Source organism: Globicephala melas, chromosome 18 (genome assembly GCF_963455315.2).
Source record: "Globicephala melas chromosome 18, mGloMel1.2, whole genome shotgun sequence".
Taxonomy (NCBI): Eukaryota; Metazoa; Chordata; class Mammalia; order Artiodactyla; family Delphinidae; genus Globicephala; species Globicephala melas.
The window spans coordinates 33,501,089-33,520,495 of record NC_083331.1 but is presented as its reverse complement, the minus strand read 5'-3'; positions in this window follow the sequence as shown (position 1 = coordinate 33,520,495).

Genomic DNA, 19,407 nt, shown 5'->3' with positions numbered 1-19,407 from the left:
AGTGATAGTTAATATAGTTGAAAATTTAGTACTTTTTTTGTCGAAATATTGTCTTTGTTTGGTTGGTTGTTTTATTTTTATTTTCTTATTTTTTTTTACAGCAGGTTCTTATTAGTCATCAGTTTTATACACATCAGTGTATACATGTCAATCCCAATCGCCCAATTCATCACACCACTACCACCACCCCCACGCTGCTTTCCCCACTTGGTTTGCATATGTTTGTTCTCTACATCTGTGTCTCAATTTCTGCCTTGCAAAACGGTTCATCTGTACTATTTTTATGGATTCCATATATAAGTGTTAAAATACAATATTTATTTTTCCCTTTCTGACTTACTTCACTCTGTATGACAGTCTCTAGATCCATCCACATCTCAACAAATGACCCAATTTTGTTCTTTTAATATATTTTCGTTCTTTTATATATATGTACCACATCTTTTTTATCCATTCATCTGTTGATGGACATTTAGGCTGCTCCCATGACCTGGCCATTGTAAATAGTGCTGCAATGAACACTGGGGTGAAGGTGTCTTTTCAAATTATATTTTTCTCTGGGTATATGCCCAGTAGTGGGATTGCTGGATCATATGGTAATTTTATTTTTATTTTTTTAAGCAACCTCCATAGTGTTCTCCATAGTGGCTTGTATCAATTTACATTCCCACCAACAGTACAAGAGGGTTCCCTTTTTCTCCACACCCCCTCCAGCCTTTGTTGTTTGTAGATTTTCTCATGATGCCCATTCTAACTGGTGGGAGGTGATACCTCATTGTAGTTTTGATTTGCATTTCTCTAATAGTTAGTGATGTTGAGCAGCTTTTCATGTTCTTCTTGGCCATCTCTAGGTCTTCTTTGAAGAAATGTCTATTTAGGTCTTCTGCGCATTTTTAGTTTGGGGTGTTTGTTTTTTTAATATTGAGCTGCATGAGGTGTTTATATATTTTGGAGATGAATCCTTTGTCCATTGATTAGTTTGCAAATATTTTCTCCCATTCTGAGTGTTGTCTTTTTGTCTTGTTTATGGTTTGCTTTGCTGTGCAAAAGCTTTTAAGTTTCATTAGGTCCCATTTGTTTATTTTTGTTTTTATTTACATTATTCTAGGAGCTGGATAAAAAAATATCTTGCTGTAATTTATGCCATAGAGTGTTTTCCTATGTTTTCCTCTAAGAGTTTTATAGTGTCCAGTCTTACATTTAGGTCTCTAATCCATTTTGAGTTTATTTTTGTGTATGGTGTTAGGGAGTGTTCTAATTTCATTCTTTTACATATAGCTGTCCAGTTTTCCCAGCACCACATATTGAAGAGACTGTCTTTTCTCCATTGTATATCCTTGCCTCCTTTGTCATAGATTAGCTGACCATAGGTGTGTGGGTTTATCTCTGGGCTTTCTATCTTCTTCCATTGATATACATTTCTGTTTTTGTGCCAGTACCATATTGTCTTGATTACTGTAGCTTTGTAGTATAGTCTGAAGTCAGGGAGTCTGATTCCCCCAGCTCCACTTTTTTCCCTCTAGACTGCTTTGGATATTGATGGTCTTTTGTGTCTCCAAACACATCTTAAGATTTTTTGTTCTAGTTTTGTAAGAAATGCCATTGGTAATTTGATAGGGATTGCATTGAATCTGTAGATTGCTTTGGGTAGTATGATCATTTTCACAATATTGATTCTTCCAATCCAAGAACATAGTATTTCTCTCCATCTGTTTGTGTCATCTTTGATCTCTTTCACCAGTGTCTTATAGTTTTGTGCATACAGGTCTTTTGTCTCCTTACGTAGGTTTATTCTTAGGCATTTTACTCTTTTTGTTGCAATGGTAAATGGGAGTGTTTCCTTCATTTCTCTTTCAGATTTTTCTTCATTAATGTATAGGAATGCAAGAGATTTCTGTGCATTAAGTTTGTATCCTGCAACCTTACCAAATTCATTGATTAGCTCTAGTAGTTTTCTGATAGCAACTTTAGGATTCTGTATGTATAGTATCATGTCATCTGAAAACAGTGACAGTTTTACTTCTTCTTTTGCAATTTGTATTCCTTTAATTTCTTTTTCTTCTATGATTGCCATGGTTAGGACTTCCAAAACTACATTGAATAATAGTGGTGAGAATGGACATCCTTTTCTTGTTCCTGATCTTAATGGAAAGGCTTTCAGTTTTTCACCATTGAGAGTGATGTTTGCTGTGGGTTTGTCATATATGGCCTTTATTATGTCGAGGTAGGTTCCATCTATTTCCACTTTCTGGAGAATTTTTTATGATAAATGGGGTTGAATTTTGTCAAAAGCCTTTCCTGCATTTATTGAGATGATCATATGGTTGTTCTTCTTCAATTTGTTAATATGGTATATCACATTAATTGATTTGTGTATATTAAAGAATCCTTGCATCCCTTGGGTAAATCCCACTTGATCATGGTGTATGATCCTTTTAAGTGTTGCTGGGTTCTGTTTGCTAGTATTTTCTTGAGGATTTTGCATGTATATTCATCAGTGATATTGGTCTGTAATTTTCATTTTTGTAGTACTTTTCTCTGATTTTGGTATCAGGGTGATGTTGGCCTCATAGAATGAGTATGAGAGTGTTCCTTCCTCTGCAATTTTTTTGAAGAGTTTGAGAAGGATGGGTGTTGGCTCTTTTCTAAATGTTTGATAGAATTCATGTGTGAAGCCATCTGGTCCTGGACTTTTGTTTTTGGAAGATTTTTAATCACAGTTTCAATTTCATTCCTTGTGATTGATCTGATCATATTTTCTATTTCTTCCTGGTTCAATTTTGGAAGTTTATATCTTTTGAAGAATTTGTCCACTTCTTCCAGGGTATCCATTTTATTGTCATAGAGTTGCTTATAGTAGTCTCTTAGGATGATCTGTATTTCTGCAGTGTCTGTTGTAACTTCTTTTAATGTCTAATTTTATGGATTGGAGTCCTCTCCCTCTTTTTCTTGATGAGTTTGGCTAATGGTTTATCAATTTTGTTCATCTTCTCAAAGAACCAGCTTTTAGTTGTATTGATCTTTGCCATTGTTTTCTTTGTGTCTATTTCATTTATTTCTGCTCTGATTTTTATGATTTCTTTCCTTTTGTTAACTTCGGGTTTTGTTTGTTCTTCTTTCTCTAGTTCCTTCAGGTGTAAGGTTCGATTGTTTATTTGAGATTTTTCTCTTTTCTTGAGTTAGGCTTGTATAGCTATAAACTTCCCTCTAGAACTGCTTTTGCTGCATCCTATAGGTTTTGGATTATCATGTATTCATTGTGATTTGTCTCTAGGAATTTTTTGAATCCCTCTTTGATTTCTTCTGTGATCTCTTGGTTATTTAGTAATGTATTGTTTAGCCTCCATATGTTTGTATTTTTAACTTTGTTCTCTGTAATTCATTTCTAATCTCATAGCTTTGTGGTCAGAAAGATGCTTGATATGATTTCAATTTTGTTAAATTTGCTGAGGCTTGATTTATGAACCAAGACGTGATCTATCCTGCAGAATTTTCCATGTGCACTTGAGAAGAAAGTGTAATCTGCTGTTTTTAGATGGAATGTCCTATAAATATCAATTAAATCTATTTGGTCTATTGTGTCATTTAAAGCTTCTGTTTCCATATTTATTTTAATTTTGGATGATCTGTTCATTGGTGTCAGTGAGGTGTTAAAGTCTCCCACTACTCTTGTGTTACTGATGGTTTCCTCCTTTATAGCTGTTAGCAGTTGCCTTATGTACTGAGGTGCTCCTATGTTGGGTGCATATATATTTATAATTGTTATATCTTCTTCTTGATTGATCCCTTGATCATTATGTAGTGTCCTTCCTTGTGTCTTGTAATATTCTTTAGTTTAAAGTCTATTTTGTCTAATCTGAGTTTTGCTACTCCAGCTTTCTTTTGATTTCCATTTGCATGGAATATCTTTTTCCAACCCCTCCCTTTCAGTCTGTATGTGTCCCTAGGCCTGAAGTCGGTCTCTTGTAGACAGCATATATATGGTTCTTGTTTTTGTATTCACTCAGCAAGCCTGTGTCTTCTGGTTGGAGCATTTAATCCATCCACGTTTAAGGTAATTATTGATATATATGTTCCTATGACCATTTTCTTGATTTTTTTGTGTTTGTTTTTGTAGGTCCTTTTCTTCTCTTGTGTTTCCTACTTAGAGAAGTTACTTTAGCATTTGTTGTAGAGCTGGTTTGATGGTGCTGAATTCTCTTAGCTTTTGCTTGTCTGTAAGGTTTTTTTATTCTCTGTCTAATCTGAATGAGATCCTTGCCGGGTAGAGTAATCTTGGTTGTAGGTTCTTCCCTTTCATCATTTTACATATATTATGCCACTCCCTTCTGGCTTGTAGAGTTTCTGCTGAGAAATCAGCTGTTCACCTTATGGGAGTTCCCTTGTATGTTATTTGTCTTTTTTCCCTTGTTGCTTTCAATAATTTTTCTTTGTCTTTAAGTTTTGCCAATTTGATTACTCTGTGTCTCAGTGTGCTTCTTCTTGGGTTTATCCTGTATGGGACTCTCTGTGCTTCCTGGACTTGGGTGGCTATTTCCTTTCCCATGTTAAGGAAGTTTTCAACTATAATCTCTTCAAATATTTTCTCAGGTTGTTTCTCTCTCTCTTCTCCTTTTGGAATCCCTATAATGCAAATGTTGTTGCATTTAATGTTGTCCCAGAAGTCTCTTCACCTGCCTTCATTTCTTTTCATTCTTTTTTTTTTTTTTATTCTGTTCAGCAGCAGTGAATTCCACTATTCTGTCTTCCAGGTCCCTTATCCATTCTTCTGCCTCAGTTATTCTGCTATTGAGTCCTTCTAGTGTAGGTTTCATTTCAGTTATTGCATTTTTCATCTCTATTTGTTTGTTCTTTAATTCTTCTAGGTCTTTGTTAAACATTTCTTGCATCTTCTTGATCTTTGCCTCCATTCTTTTTCCGAGGTCCTGGATCATCTTCACTATCATTATTCTGAATTCTTTTTCTGGACGGTTGCCTATATCCACTCATTTAGTTGTTTTCTGGGGTTTTATATTGTTCCTTCATCTGGTACATAACTCTGTGACTTTTCATCTTGTCTATCTTTCTATGAATGTGGTTTTTGTTCCACAGGCTGCAGGACTGTAGTTCTTCTTGCTTCTGCTCTCTGCCATCTAGTGGATAAGGGTATCTAAGAGACTTGTGCAAGTTTCCTGGTGGGAGGGCCTGGTGGTGGGTAGAGCAGGCTGTTGCTCTAGAGGGTAGAGCTCAGTAAAACTTTAATCCACTTTACTGCTGATTGGTGGTGCTGGGTTCCCTCCCTCTTTGTTGTTTAGCCCGAGGGGACCCAACACTGGAGCCTGCAGGCTCTTTTCTGGGACTAATGGCAGACTCTGAGAGGGCTCATGCCATTTAGTACTCCCAGAACTTCTGCTGCCAGTGTCCTTGTCCTCACAATGAGCTACAGCCACCCACTGTCTCTGCAGGAGACCCTCCAACACTAGCAGGTAAGTCTGGTTCAGTCTCCCCTGGGTTCACTCTCCTTCCCCTGGATCCCGATGCACACACTACTTTGTGTGTGACCTCCAAGTGTGGAGCCTCTGCTTCCCTTAGTCCTGTCAAACTCCTACAGTCAAATCCTGCTAGCCTTCGAAGTCTGATTCTCTAGGAATTCCTCCTCCCCTTGCCAGACCCCCAGGTTCAGAAACCTGATGCAGGTCTCCGAATCTTCACTCCAGTGGGTGGACTTCTGTGATATAAGTGTTCTCCAGTTTGTGAGTCACTCACCCAGCAGTTATGGAATTTGATTTTATTGTGATTGTGCCCCTCCTACTGTCTCATTGTGGCTTCTCCTTTGTCTTTGGATGTGGGGTATCTTTTTTGGTGAGTTCCAGTGATTTCCTGTCAATGATTGTTCAGCACTTAGTTGTGATTGTGGTTTTCTCGCAAGAGGGAGTGAGAGCGGTCCTTGTACTCCACCATCTTGGTTCAGGCTCCTAAACATTAGTTTTTAAATATTTTAAAATCTCAGTTTCAGGATCAAATAAGTGACAATTTGAACATTGTCCTGAACATTTACTAATATTTTTATTATCTATCTTTCTTTCCTGAATTCACCAATATCCATATTTCTGTAAAGAACATATTTAACCTGTATTTTGTATTACATTAAATTAAAATGCAGAGTATATATTAGAGCTGAGTTTTGTAATTATTTTATTTAAAAGGTCCTCGATTTTATTTTGTATTTTAATTGAGTATAATGACAATTAACATAATTAAGATGGAGCATCAGTGAAAATATCTTAAGTACTGGATTTTCTCAACAGATTTCCAAGCTATGTATTGCTTTATTATTGTGTGCTGCTGACATACTACTGGATTTTAACAACAAAAAAATGATATATATGTCTTCACTCTTGTGGTGTTTTTTTGCTCTGTGATAACAAAATAGCCTCATTTTTTTTTTTTTTTTTTTTTTTTGTGGTACGTGAGCCTCTCACTGTTGTGGACTCTCCCATTGCAGAGCACAGGCTCTGGATGCGCAGGCTAAGCAGCCATGGCTCACAGGCCCAGCCGCTCTGCAACATGTGGGATCTTCCCAGACCAGGGCACGAACCCGTGTCCCCTGCATCGGCAGGCGGACTCTCAACCACTGCATCACCAGGGAAGCCCTATCCTCAATTTTAAAATATATAACATATATACTGTGTTTTCAGCTGAAATTTTCAAAATATTGACCCAATATAATAAAGGTGAATTCCAAACACAAATCTACAAAGTGTCCACAACCAGGATTATTTTACTTTTATATTTATTATTTAACAATTCTTGCTACAAACACAGAGAGGAGACCCTAAAACCATGGGGAAAATTAGTCTTAAATGAAAAAGGAATAACTTCCTATTCTAACAGAAGAAAAGCATATAATGTATTCACATAAAGAAATATTGCTTGTTTGATATTTAGCAGATGAGGTTGTTCCTTTACAATTTTTAAAAATTTGATTACTATTATTAACAGAAATGTCATCTGTTGAGGGTAGGAGGATTGAGATCTGTGAAGGTTAAAGGAATAGAGAGAAGCTTTGAAATAGATCTTATGGGTGCATGAAATTAGGTTGCAACAGAAATATAATGAAAGAGTTGTGATTTTCAAGGTCTTTTGAGGTTGGTAAATTTTAAAATATTCAAGATCTGACCATTTCCCATGGTAATTTTTCCAGATGAAGACATAAGAAATTAAATAAGGGTTGTCTGTGACAAGGATTTTGTCAAACAGGTGCAATGAAATATTGAATGGTCAGGGGTATTTAGGATATGGGAAAGTATTATTGAAATTATCTATTGTGATGAGGAAGGAAAGAAGGTTTATATTTATGCAGTGCAGAAATATAAACATGTCTATCATTCAAATTTAAAATTTATACTTGTTCTTTGGTGATGTTATTTAAATTGATTGTTTTTCTTTTTGGATATATTTTTTTCTTTGTCTAATGTTTGCAGTGTTATGTTTGTTTATTTATTTACTTATTCATTTATTTATTGGTTTTAAATATTTTCTAGGACCAATTTCTTACTCTCTTTTAATTGTGACATATAATTTCAGAATAGTGCATAAGATAGTTATGAAAAATTTTAGGAATAATTACAAAGTTGTCAAGTGATATCAAGGTGCCTGATTTTATAACATTGCCTGATTTTTGTGTATATTACTTCCTAATCATTTACTCCTTCTCCCCTTCCTAGATATAACCAATATCCTGATTTCCTGTGTATAATGTCCTCACAATTATGTTTTATTTTACTATTTTTATGTGACTTCTATACTCCATAGTCTAAATGCCTGATAGGTAATAGAAACACATGTTTTGTATTTGTAGGTAACTTGCTTCTTCTACAATAATTGTGGTTGTAAGACACATGCACACTGTATGTAGCTGTAGCTCACTTATTCAATTTATTTTTATTAATTTATTATTTATTTTTATTTATTCTCTACAACAGAATTAATCAGATATTTTTGATTGCATGTCCTATTTACACTCTTAAAAATTATTGGGAACCACAGAGAATTTTGGTTGATATGTGTAATACCTAACAAATCCATCATATTAGAAATGAAAACTGAGATATTTTGTAAAATTTTATGTACATCACAAAAAATTATATAAATTTATTACAAAAATCATTACATGGCAATATAAATGATGCAATTTCATAAAAATAATAACATTTGAAAACTTTAGTAAGAAGAGTAACATTTTTAATATATTTTTTCAAATCTCTTTAATGTCTGGCTTAAGAATTAATAGCTAAATTCTAATATCTGATTCTCCATTTCAGCTGATGCAATAAGCATGTGGAAATATATAATGAATAGAAATATATAAATAAAATCCAGCCTCACACAGATATGTACTTGGAAAACAGAAAATTTAATAGCCATTTAATATAATTGAAAATATTCTTTTGATTCTGCACAAAATGTAAAATATGGTAGCTTTTCAAAGTTAGTTGCAACGTGAATCTGAAATCATATGAGTGAACTTTTTACTCTCTTACTCTAAATTCCATTGTTCTATCTTCAACTTTGGATGTATTGTTACCCATGCATCATTCTGAAGTATTATACATTGGTCATCTGGAGAATTCAGTGCTGAGTTTTGGAAATCTTCCAAATGTCAACATGTATTATTAAAAAATATCAAGAACTCTATTTGCCAGTACTACCACCAACTTAATCAGAAAGGTCTTAAATAATAGAAAGCTAGCAAACTTCCAATGTTTCCAATGTTTCTGCTCTTTCAGGTTCAAATTTTATCATTGGCAACAGACATCTTAAGTTGTTTTCCTAGAAGTGGTAGGCTTACTTTATTTTTTGAGAAAATGAATATCAAATATTTAGTCTGACTACTCATATTTAGCTTATCAGTAGTTCTCTCGAATAAAAATGGAAAAATTAGCTAACTCAGCTGTAACTGAAAAAAAAATAATAATTTAAGAGCTTTTCCTTGATACATACATACTATTGTAGCATTTAACAGAAGTGTTTTATGCATTCACTTTTTCTCCCACAGAATATTAAAAACACATTTATTCAAGGAGTGAGGTTTAATAACATTATATTTTGTTACTGCTCCTTTGAAGATATTGTTAATTAAAACTTTTTTCCTGGAAAGACATGGCAGTGAAGAATACAATAAGGAGGGGCAAAGATGGCAGAATAGGAAGACCTGCGTTTACCTCCTCTCACATGCACACCAAAATTACAACTCTTTACAGAGAAATTATTGATGAGAAAGACTGAAAGATCAGCATAAAACATATTGTACAACTAAAGATATAAAGAAAAAACCACAATGACATTGATAAGAGGGGCAGAGACACATCACACTCAAGATGATCCCAGGTATGCAACCCGCAAACAGGAGAATAATTACAATTGCAAAGGTTCCCCCCAAGGACAAAGGGGGTTGGTGTCCTGCACCAGGACAATGAGCCTCCAAAACATTTTAACTCTGAAGGTCACAGGAGAGAGAGAAGGCTGTGGGAAATAGACACTTCACTCTTAAAGGGTCCACACAAAATCACAAATGTTCCAGGACACAGGGAAGAAAGAAGCCTGGGTCCTGGGGCAGACCCAGCTGCTGATCTTGGAGAGCCTCCTGGAGAGGCAGGAGGAAACTGGGGCTCACTCTGGGGACATAGACACTGCTGGCAGCCATTTTGGGGAGCTCATTTTATGACCAGGACACTGGTGTTGGCAAGCACCATTTTGGAAACCTCTCCCTAACTTATTAGTGCTAGCACCTATCTCCACACACCATCTTGTTGGCACCAGTACTGGGACATCTCAGACCAAGCAACTAACTAGGTGGAGACAGAGCCTCATCCAACAGCAGGGCAACTGCCTTAAGACCCCCTGAGCCCACAGCCACCCAGGACCCAGCCCTGCACATGAGTGGGCCAGCACTAGCCTGAGACTATGCTCACCCACCAGTGGGCAGGCACTAGCTGCAGGAAACTCTGGGCTGTGACCCCACCCACCAGTAGGCCAACACACTAACTCTGGAACACCCAGGGCCCTGTAGTCAGAGATTTTGGGATACAGCCCCACCCATCACTAGACTAGCATTAGCCCCAGGACCTGGCCTCACCCACCAGTGGGCAGACACCAGTCATGGGATCTACTGGGTCACAATCCCACCCACCAGCAAGGAGACACCAGCCCTATGACCACCACAGCCTTCCAGCCTGCCATATCAAGATCTAGACCACCTACTAGCAGGCCAACACCAACTCTTGTACAAATTGAGGCCCTTGGCCAGCCTAAATGTAAGACTGGATACTAGAAAACTCCTAGAGGAAAACAGGCAGAACATTCTTTGACATAAATTGCAGTAATTTTTTTTTGGATCCATCTCCTAAAACAAAGGAAACAAAAGCAAACATAAACAATTGGGACCTAGTTAAGCTTAAAAGTTTTTGTGCAGTAAAGGAAACCATCAACAAAATGAAAAGACAACGCAAAAAGACAACCTACTGAATGGTAGAACATATTTGCAAATAATACGACATAAGAGTTAATATCCAACATATATAAACAGCTCATACAACTCAACAGCAAAAAAAATAAACAACCTAATTAAAAAATGAGCAGAAGAACTGAATATACACTTTTACAAAGAGGAATTGCAGATGACCAACAAGCACATGAAAAGATGCTCAACATCGTTAATCATCAGGGAAATGCAAATCAATACCACAAGGAGATATCACCTCACACCTGTCAGTATGACTATCATTAAAAAGAACACAAATAACAAACGTTGGTGAGGATATGGGGAAGAGGGAATCCTCCTACACTGTTGGTGGGAATGTAAATTGGTGCAGCCAACTGTGGAAAATAGCATGGAGATTTTTCAAAAAACTAAAAAGAGAAGCACCATATGACCCAGCAATTCCACTCCTGGGTATACATCCGAAAAAACCAAGAACACTAATTTGAAAATATACTTGCCCCAATGTTCATAGCAGCAATATTTATAAGTGCCAAAGTATGGAAGCAACCTAAGTGTCCATCAACAGATGAATAGATAAAGAAGATGTGGTATATGGGCTTCCCTGGTGGTGCAGTGGTTAAGAGTCTGCCTGCCGATTCAGGGGACACGGGTTCATGCCCCGGTCCGGGAAGATACCACATGCCGCAGTGCGCCAAAGCCCATAAGCCATGGCTGCTGAGCCTGCACATCCAGAGCCTGTGCTCCACAATGGGAGAGGCCACAACAATGAGAGGTCCACATAACACACAAACAAACAAACAAACAAACAAAACATTTATTTTATGCTAAAATTTATACTCTTTCCACTTGACAATAATGCTTCACATTGTACATTATTCAAAGACTTTGTTGTCTGTTTCTGCTATTAGATACTAAATTTCCTAGAGGTAGAAACTCTATATTATTTGGTATTATAAATAAAATATCAAGTACATTATCCAAGCTATACCAGGCTTCAAATATCTATATGTTTAATCAATAGATGAGTGGATTAATACATAAATCCTTCAAAACGTAGTAAGAAAGCAATGTACTCTAGCACAAATTCAATTTTCAATGTAGGTTACTAGAAAACCAAAATAATTTTATTTACTTTAAGATATCCAGAAAATATAAACTCGTGATAATTATCTCCCCATTAATCCTCAAAAATACATTAATCTGCTTTCATTAAAATAATTACTGACATTAAAATAATTACTGATAGGTAGGATATTTATAAGATTTGTAATAATATATAGTATTTATATTTTATAAAATGTTAATTTATAAACTTATATGTTTCCATCCAATAAAATTTTAAATCCAAGTCCTAAACATTTTATTTTTGTTCAGAAATTTATATTTGTGAGCTATAGTAAGAATGGGGTTTATGACAAAGATAATGGCTATTTTGACCTGTAGTTTGTCATAGAGTAAGGGAAAAAAAGAATGGTACTAAATTTTTTTTTATTATCTAGCAAATATCAACTCCCCGACTTTTATTAACACTATTTGGGGACTAACTTGACAGATTAACAAATTTTCTCAAAGCCTTACAATTTACAGAGAGAAAATGACTGGATTTAAATTCAAGTCAACTCGGCCTAAAGATCTACAAGATAATGTGTCCAAAGGATGAGAAAAAGAAGAATGGAAGTAAAAGAAGAAAAAATGTAAAGGAGGGAAATATAATAAAGAGATAGAAAGTTCAAAGGTCAAAATATTGTTTTCTACATTTAACCTCTCTGCTCTTTTAAAAATTTTTGCCAGTCTAAATTACCAACTTATTTGCATTACATTCTCCCTAATGATAAAGTAAATAATAATACCATTCTTAATAAAATAAGAAAAAAAGGAAAAAGAAGAAATAAAAGATGAAGGGTGACAAATGGAAAGGTAAATCTATTTTAATGGTTAATATCTCACTACAAACATAATTAAAGATAAAAGTTCTTTACATTCAGATTGCTCCCTGTATGTTACAACTATAGTTCTTGTTTCACAATTTACAATATGAAGTTAGATAAGAGTCCTATCCATGGAGATACTTCATTAGTGATGATGCAGTATGTTATGACACATACAAAATATAGCCCAGGGACTTCGTAGTACATAAATACAGCAAAAATAATCAAATAAGAATTATTTTATCCACTTTTGTTTTTTAGTATTACTAATTTACTTCAACCACCATAAATAGCATTATCTCCTCATCAGTATATTAGTAAATACTGACATGATACCTGACTAGGGTAGAAAGTAAGAAGTATTTTGCCAGCATTCTGGAGTTGGTAAAATACTGACAGATACATAAAGTGAAATTACGAAAATTATGTTTAAATTCATCAAAATTAATTTTTCCAGTGAATATACTTAAATAAGGTCTGACCTGAGATTATCTGTTTTCAGAATAACAATGTTAACTGATCATAGCCACGTCCCCTCTTCAAAGAGATCAACAGGTCCATTTTAAAAAAAAATTAATTGCTGTGAAATAATACTTAAAATGCAGTTGAAAAGAAATTTTATCCTCAAGCACTTTGGGTAAACTCTTAAGCTGTGAATTTAATTAGTCTTATAAAACTCTTAAAGGATGAACACTGTGGAGGCTTATATCATCTGAGTTTAAGTAGTATGAGAAAAACACTTGGACTATTATTTAATTTCAATTTGATGAGATAGCAGTTGGGTTCAGATTTTTATAACATATTCCACTCTACTTTTCTTTGCAACTGAAGGCTTTAATAATGCTGATTTTCTTGTGTTATTTAAAAATATATTTTATTTACAGTACCATATAAGACAAAAATGAGCTAATTAACTTTAATGGAGCCCATTATTAGGAAACAGAAAAGCCAAGTATCTAGATGAACTTGTTGAAAGTTGTATGCTCATTTTGTAATTAAAATAACAAGTCAAAATGCCATAGTTCCACTAAGCTGGAAATATATGCACTACATTAGAGAGAGAAAGACAGCATTTTCATGCACCATCAGTTCAAGCATGTGTGAATACGTTGATTGATTAATGTAATCAAAACCAATGCAGTTAAAAAGAAAATCATTCCAATCAGTCTTAACGGGACAAAAACTACAAAATATATTAAGATACAATTTTAAACAAAATGCAATACTTGTAGAGAGTTGATACACATAGATTTGGATGTATTTTGTGTGCAACAAGAACAATGATCAGTGATGTTGTAAACAGAAAAAAGATACAAACATAATAGTTGAATCACCGACAGTAGCAGAAAAATAATGTTCAATATAACCATGTCTTTTGGGTATCTGCAAGGGCCCCAAATAGTTGGTTTCAGTATTAAACAGCTGTGATTGGGTTTTATTACATGCTATGCACAAAATTATCTCACATCATCGTTTATCTAATGCTCATTCTGTCATCCTTTTTCCAAAGTTTCCTGTATCTAATAACCATGTTTGCATTTGTCAGTTATACCATTTCACTTATAACAGTTTTCTCCTACGCTCAACAATGAGAATTTTAATTGGTCTTTGGAAATGTGCTTCATTTTCTTAATATAAAGAAGAATAAAATGGAATTTAATGTGTATAGTAATTGTATATTTCTTTTTTAAAAGTTATATTTCATGATTTAGTTTGTAGAATTTTTTCTGTAGAATCATATTATTTTTCTTTTAATTTCCTTTACTCCAGGGAAGATATTTTACCTAAACAGATGAAGTACTATTTAAACCCTTCTCCAAATATACTATTTAACTGTAAAATTAACATCTCTTTTAAAGTTATATGCAGTATGTTCTATATTCTATAATAAAAATAATCAAATTTTATGCACTGCCAAACTTCATGTTCCCTGAGGTTTAATACATTTATTTTGTATAAATTTGAAACATTTTAATAAATTTAGGGGTTAATAAAGTTTTTAAAGGAATAGGCTCATTTCCATTGCTTTTAAAACTTAAAATTAAGGTAAATGGGAGTTTTAGTCTTATTAATTAAATTGTAGGAATTTAATAGTCAGCTTGAGCTGTCATAACAAAATTCCATAGACTAGGTAGTTTAAAAAACAAAGATTAATTTCCTCACAGTTCTGGAGGCTGGAAGTCTGAGACCCAGCATGATCAAGTTATCTTGGAAGCTCTCTTCCTGGCTTGTAGGCAGTGCCTTCTCACTGTGTCCTCACATAGAAGAGACAGAGATCTTATAAACTTGACTAATACCATCCTGAGGACCCCACCCTCATCACCTCATCTAAACCTGAATATTTCCTAAAGGCCCCACCTCCAAACACCATCACATTGTGAGTTAGAGCTTCAACATATGAAATTTGATGGGCAGTGGGGAACATAATTCAGTCCATAGCATTAAGTTTTATATTCAGAACTCTCAAATCTGAAACAGGTATAAGAAATATATGTGATCATCTCAATAGATGCAGAGAAAGCTTTTGACAAAATTCAACACCCATTTATGATAAAAAACCTGCAGAAAGTAGGCATAGAGAGAACTTTCCTCAACATAATAAAGGCCATATATGGCAAGCTCACAGCCAACATCATCCTCAATGGTGAAAAACTGAAAGCATTTCCACTAAGATCAGGAACAAGACAAGGTTGCCCACTCTCACCACTCTTATTCAACGTAGTTTTGGAAGTTTTAGCCACAGCAATCAGATAAGAGAAGGAAATAAAAGGAATCCAAATCAGAAAAGAAGAAGTAAAGCTGTCACTGTTTGCAGATGACATGATACTATACATAGAGAATCCTAAAGATGCTAACAGAAAACTACTAGAGCTAATCAATGAGTTTGGTAAAGTAGCAGGATACAAAATTAATGCACAGAAATCTCTGGCATTCCTATATACTAATGATGAAAAATCTGAAATTGAAATCAAGAAAACACTCCCATTTACCATTGCAACAAAAAGTATAAAATATCTAGGAATAAACCTACCTAAGGAGACAAAAGACCTGTATGCAGAAAATTATAAGACACAGATGAAAGAAATTAAAGATGACACAAAGATGGAGAGATATACCATGTTCTGGAATTGGAAGAATCAACATTGTGAAAATGACTCTACTACCCAAAGCAATCTATAGATTCAATGCAATCCCTATCAAACTATCACTGGCATTTTTCACAGAAATAGAACAAAAAATTTCACAATTTATATGGAAACACAAAAGACCCTGAATAGCCAAAGCAATATTGAGAACGAAAAACGGAGCTGGAGGAATCAGGCTCCCTGACTTCAGACTATACTACAAAGCTACAGTAATCAAGACAGTATGGTACTGGCACAAAAACAAAAAGATAGATCAATGGAACAGGATATAAAGCCCAGAGATAAACCCATGCACATATGGACACCTTATCTTTGATAAAGGTGGCAGGAATGTACAGTGGAGAAAGGACAGCCTCTTCAATAAGTGGTGCTGGGAAAAATGGACAGATACATGTAAAAGTATGAGATTAGATCACTCCCTAACACCATACACAAAAATAAGCTCAAAATGAATAAAAGAGCTAAATGTAAGACCAGAAACTATCAAACTCTTAGAGGAAAACATAGGCAGAACACTCTATGACATAAATCACAGCAAGAACCTTTTTTATCCACCTCCTAGAGAAATGGAAATAAAACCAAAAATAAACAAATGGGACCTAATGAAACTTAAAAGCTTTTACACAGCAAAGGAAACCATAAATAAGATGAAAAGACAACTCTCGGAATGGGAGAAAATATTTGCAAATGAAGCAACTGACAAAGGATTAATTTCCAAAATTTATAAGCAACTCATGCAGCTCAATATAAAAAAAAAAAAAAAAAAAAAAACCCAATCCAAAAATGGGCAGAAGACCTAAATAGGCATTTCTCCAAAGAAGATATACAGACTGCCAACAAACACATGAAAGAATGCTCAACATCATTAATCATTAGAGAAATGCAAATCAAAACTACAATGAGATATCATCTCACACCAGTCAGAATGGCCATCATCAAAAAATCTAGAAACAATAAATGCTGGAGAGGGTGTGGAGAAAAGGGAACACTCTTGCACTGCTGGTGGGAATGTGAATTGGTTCAGCCACTATGGAGAACAGTATGGAGGTTCCTTAAAAAACTACAAATAGAACTACCATATGACCCAGCAATGCCACTACTGGGCATATACCCTGAGAAAACCAAAATTCAAAAAGAGACATGTACCACAATGCTCATTGCAGCACTATTTACAATAGCCAGGACAAGGAAGCAACCTAAGTGTCCATCAACAGATGAATGGATAAAGAAGATGTGGCACATATATACAATGGAATATAACTCAGCCATAAAAAGAAACGAAATTGAGCTATTTGTAATGAGGTGGATAGACCTAGAGTCTGTCATACAGAGTGAAGTAAGTCAGAAAGAGAAAGACAAATACCGTATGCTAACACATATATATGGAATTTAAGAAAAAAAATGTCATGAAGAACCTAGGGGTAAGGCAGGAATAAAGACACAGACCTACTGGAGAATGGACTTGAGGATATGGGGAGGGGGAAGGGTGAGCTGTGACAGGGCGAGAGAGAGGCACAGACATATACACTAACAAACGTAAGGTAGATAGCTAGTGGGAAGCAGCCACATGGCACAGGGATATCGGCTCGGTGCTCTGTGACCGCCTGGAGGGGTGGGATAGGGAGGGTGGGAGGGAGGGAGATGCAAGAGGGAAGAGATATGGGAACATATGTATATGTATAACTGATTCACTTTGTTATAAAGCAGAAACTAACACACCATTGTAAGGCAAATATACCCCAATAAAGATGTTTAAAAAAAAAAAAAGAAATATATGTAAATGACCAAAGGGTTAAAAATTTGCCTTCAGATGACTATCATGTAATCCATAAGCACTATACAAAGAAAGTAGCTGGGGAAAAAGAGTTGTTTACGTCAAAATCTATAGAAATTCCAAAAAATTTAAATCATTATAATGCCTACATTTACGTAGCATTTTATTGATATCAAAGTGCTTTCAAAGATATTGTCATTTTTACATATCTAAAATGACAAACCTGCTTTAGACATTTTCATTTTTTTAATTGATATTCATATTTCAAAAATTATGTTTCTTAAGATTATAGTGTTGTTTGTGGTTACCTAAATTCCAAAGAAATAAGTAGACAAGTCTCCTGCTCTGAATCTTTGCTGTTACAAAGCTGACATTAATATAACCTGTCATATTAAAGGACATTTTGAGTTGAGATGAAAACAGCCAAGCAATTGTCTTACTAAATATCTCCCAGCATAATCCTCTCTCTTGTGCAGGTGACAAACTGAACTGAAGTTCCAGTTCTGAGTAGAGGCCTGTTCTTCATAACATATAGGTCAAAATAATTTTTACCTAAAAATTCACACTTTACACAAAATATTAGTCTCTGTTTCTTTCATGGTTATTTTATTTGATGTATTTCTGTGGAGGCTTAATATCCCTTGAAAGAGTACATGTCCATTTCCATTTCCTTATATCTGAATAATTTAAGTATTTATAGGCAGAATGAAAATTGACAAATACAAATAATCAGCCCTAAACAATATTACATTTCAATAAGTCACACATGTGGATTTTCTTCAGCTGCTCTTCACAGATTCTGTACTTATCATTATCAGCAAACACTTTATTAGTATAAATCATTTTACATCAGTGACTCTCTTTACCATAGGATTTTAAGTTGCTCTATGACTTGAAACTTTAATGTTCTCTCTGAAAAGAAAGGTCATTTTGGATACATTTTACCATATTGTGATTCTGATGGAACTAGGAAATAATGTAATCCAATTAAAGAAACAAAATAATTGGAGCATGTATTTTAAAGGCTCTTGTGTGGAAGTATTAATGTAAAGAGAAGAATCATATTTCTTCCATTTATTTTCTAAGAAGGATTAAAGACATAAAGTAGCTAACTCATTTGAAAGTTATTCTGATTCTTAGTAAATGCATGAATCACACAATTTAATTTACAAAGTCTGAAATGCTGTCATGCTAATACTTTATAGTGGATAACCCTATTTCTAGATAAATAAAACTGCTTAGAGTACATTTTGATTTAATAATAGTTGAGAAGGAGTAAGAAATCTAGAAACATTAAGTTTACTAATTTATGTTTCTAATCAAATTGTCTTAAATCTTTGTTGTTTTTTACAAGGTCATTACATTAATAAATGGGGCAGGAATAGGAGGTAATAATTATTAAGTTAACTGAAAAAATGAATGAAATCTTGTGTCAAAAGCAACAGATTTATGCTTCTTGCACCTCTAGCGCATTCATGAAAACAATGGTTTAAAGGTTATCAAAGTTGTATTTTATTTTAGAAGATAGTATTAAAAGTGAAACATTATTTCATTATATTTCATTATATTTTTGTATAAATAATAAAACTCGAATTTTGTCAAAATTCGAGTTTCTTGATTAAAGTAATTATGTAGCTATTGAAGTGACTTAAATTGTCTTACTTCCCTTTTGTTTTGCCTGCCTCTGTCCTCCAAGCTCATTAGTTTTTATCATGATAAAAACTCTAGTTTTTATCATGGGCTCAGTCTCTTAGAGCCCCTTCCAGACTTGAAAGTCATGTAGGAAAGTGCATTTATTAAAGAAAGTAAGCAAGGCTGTGAGATTTTCTTGGCAATTCCTGATCTGAGATACCCTGAGTGTAACACAGGTTTGGATGACAATTCAAGGAGCCAAAGCACTGCCAAACCTAATGTAAACGTTCTTATGTGGTTTTCAACTTATATTTAACAGATGTTAAATTGTTTTACATGAATGCAAGTAGGACAGTGTCAAGATAACTGCAAAGGAATCAGAACAGAATTTACCATATTTTGATTCTCAGAATTCTGACTGTGGGATGTGCCCACCGTGTGACA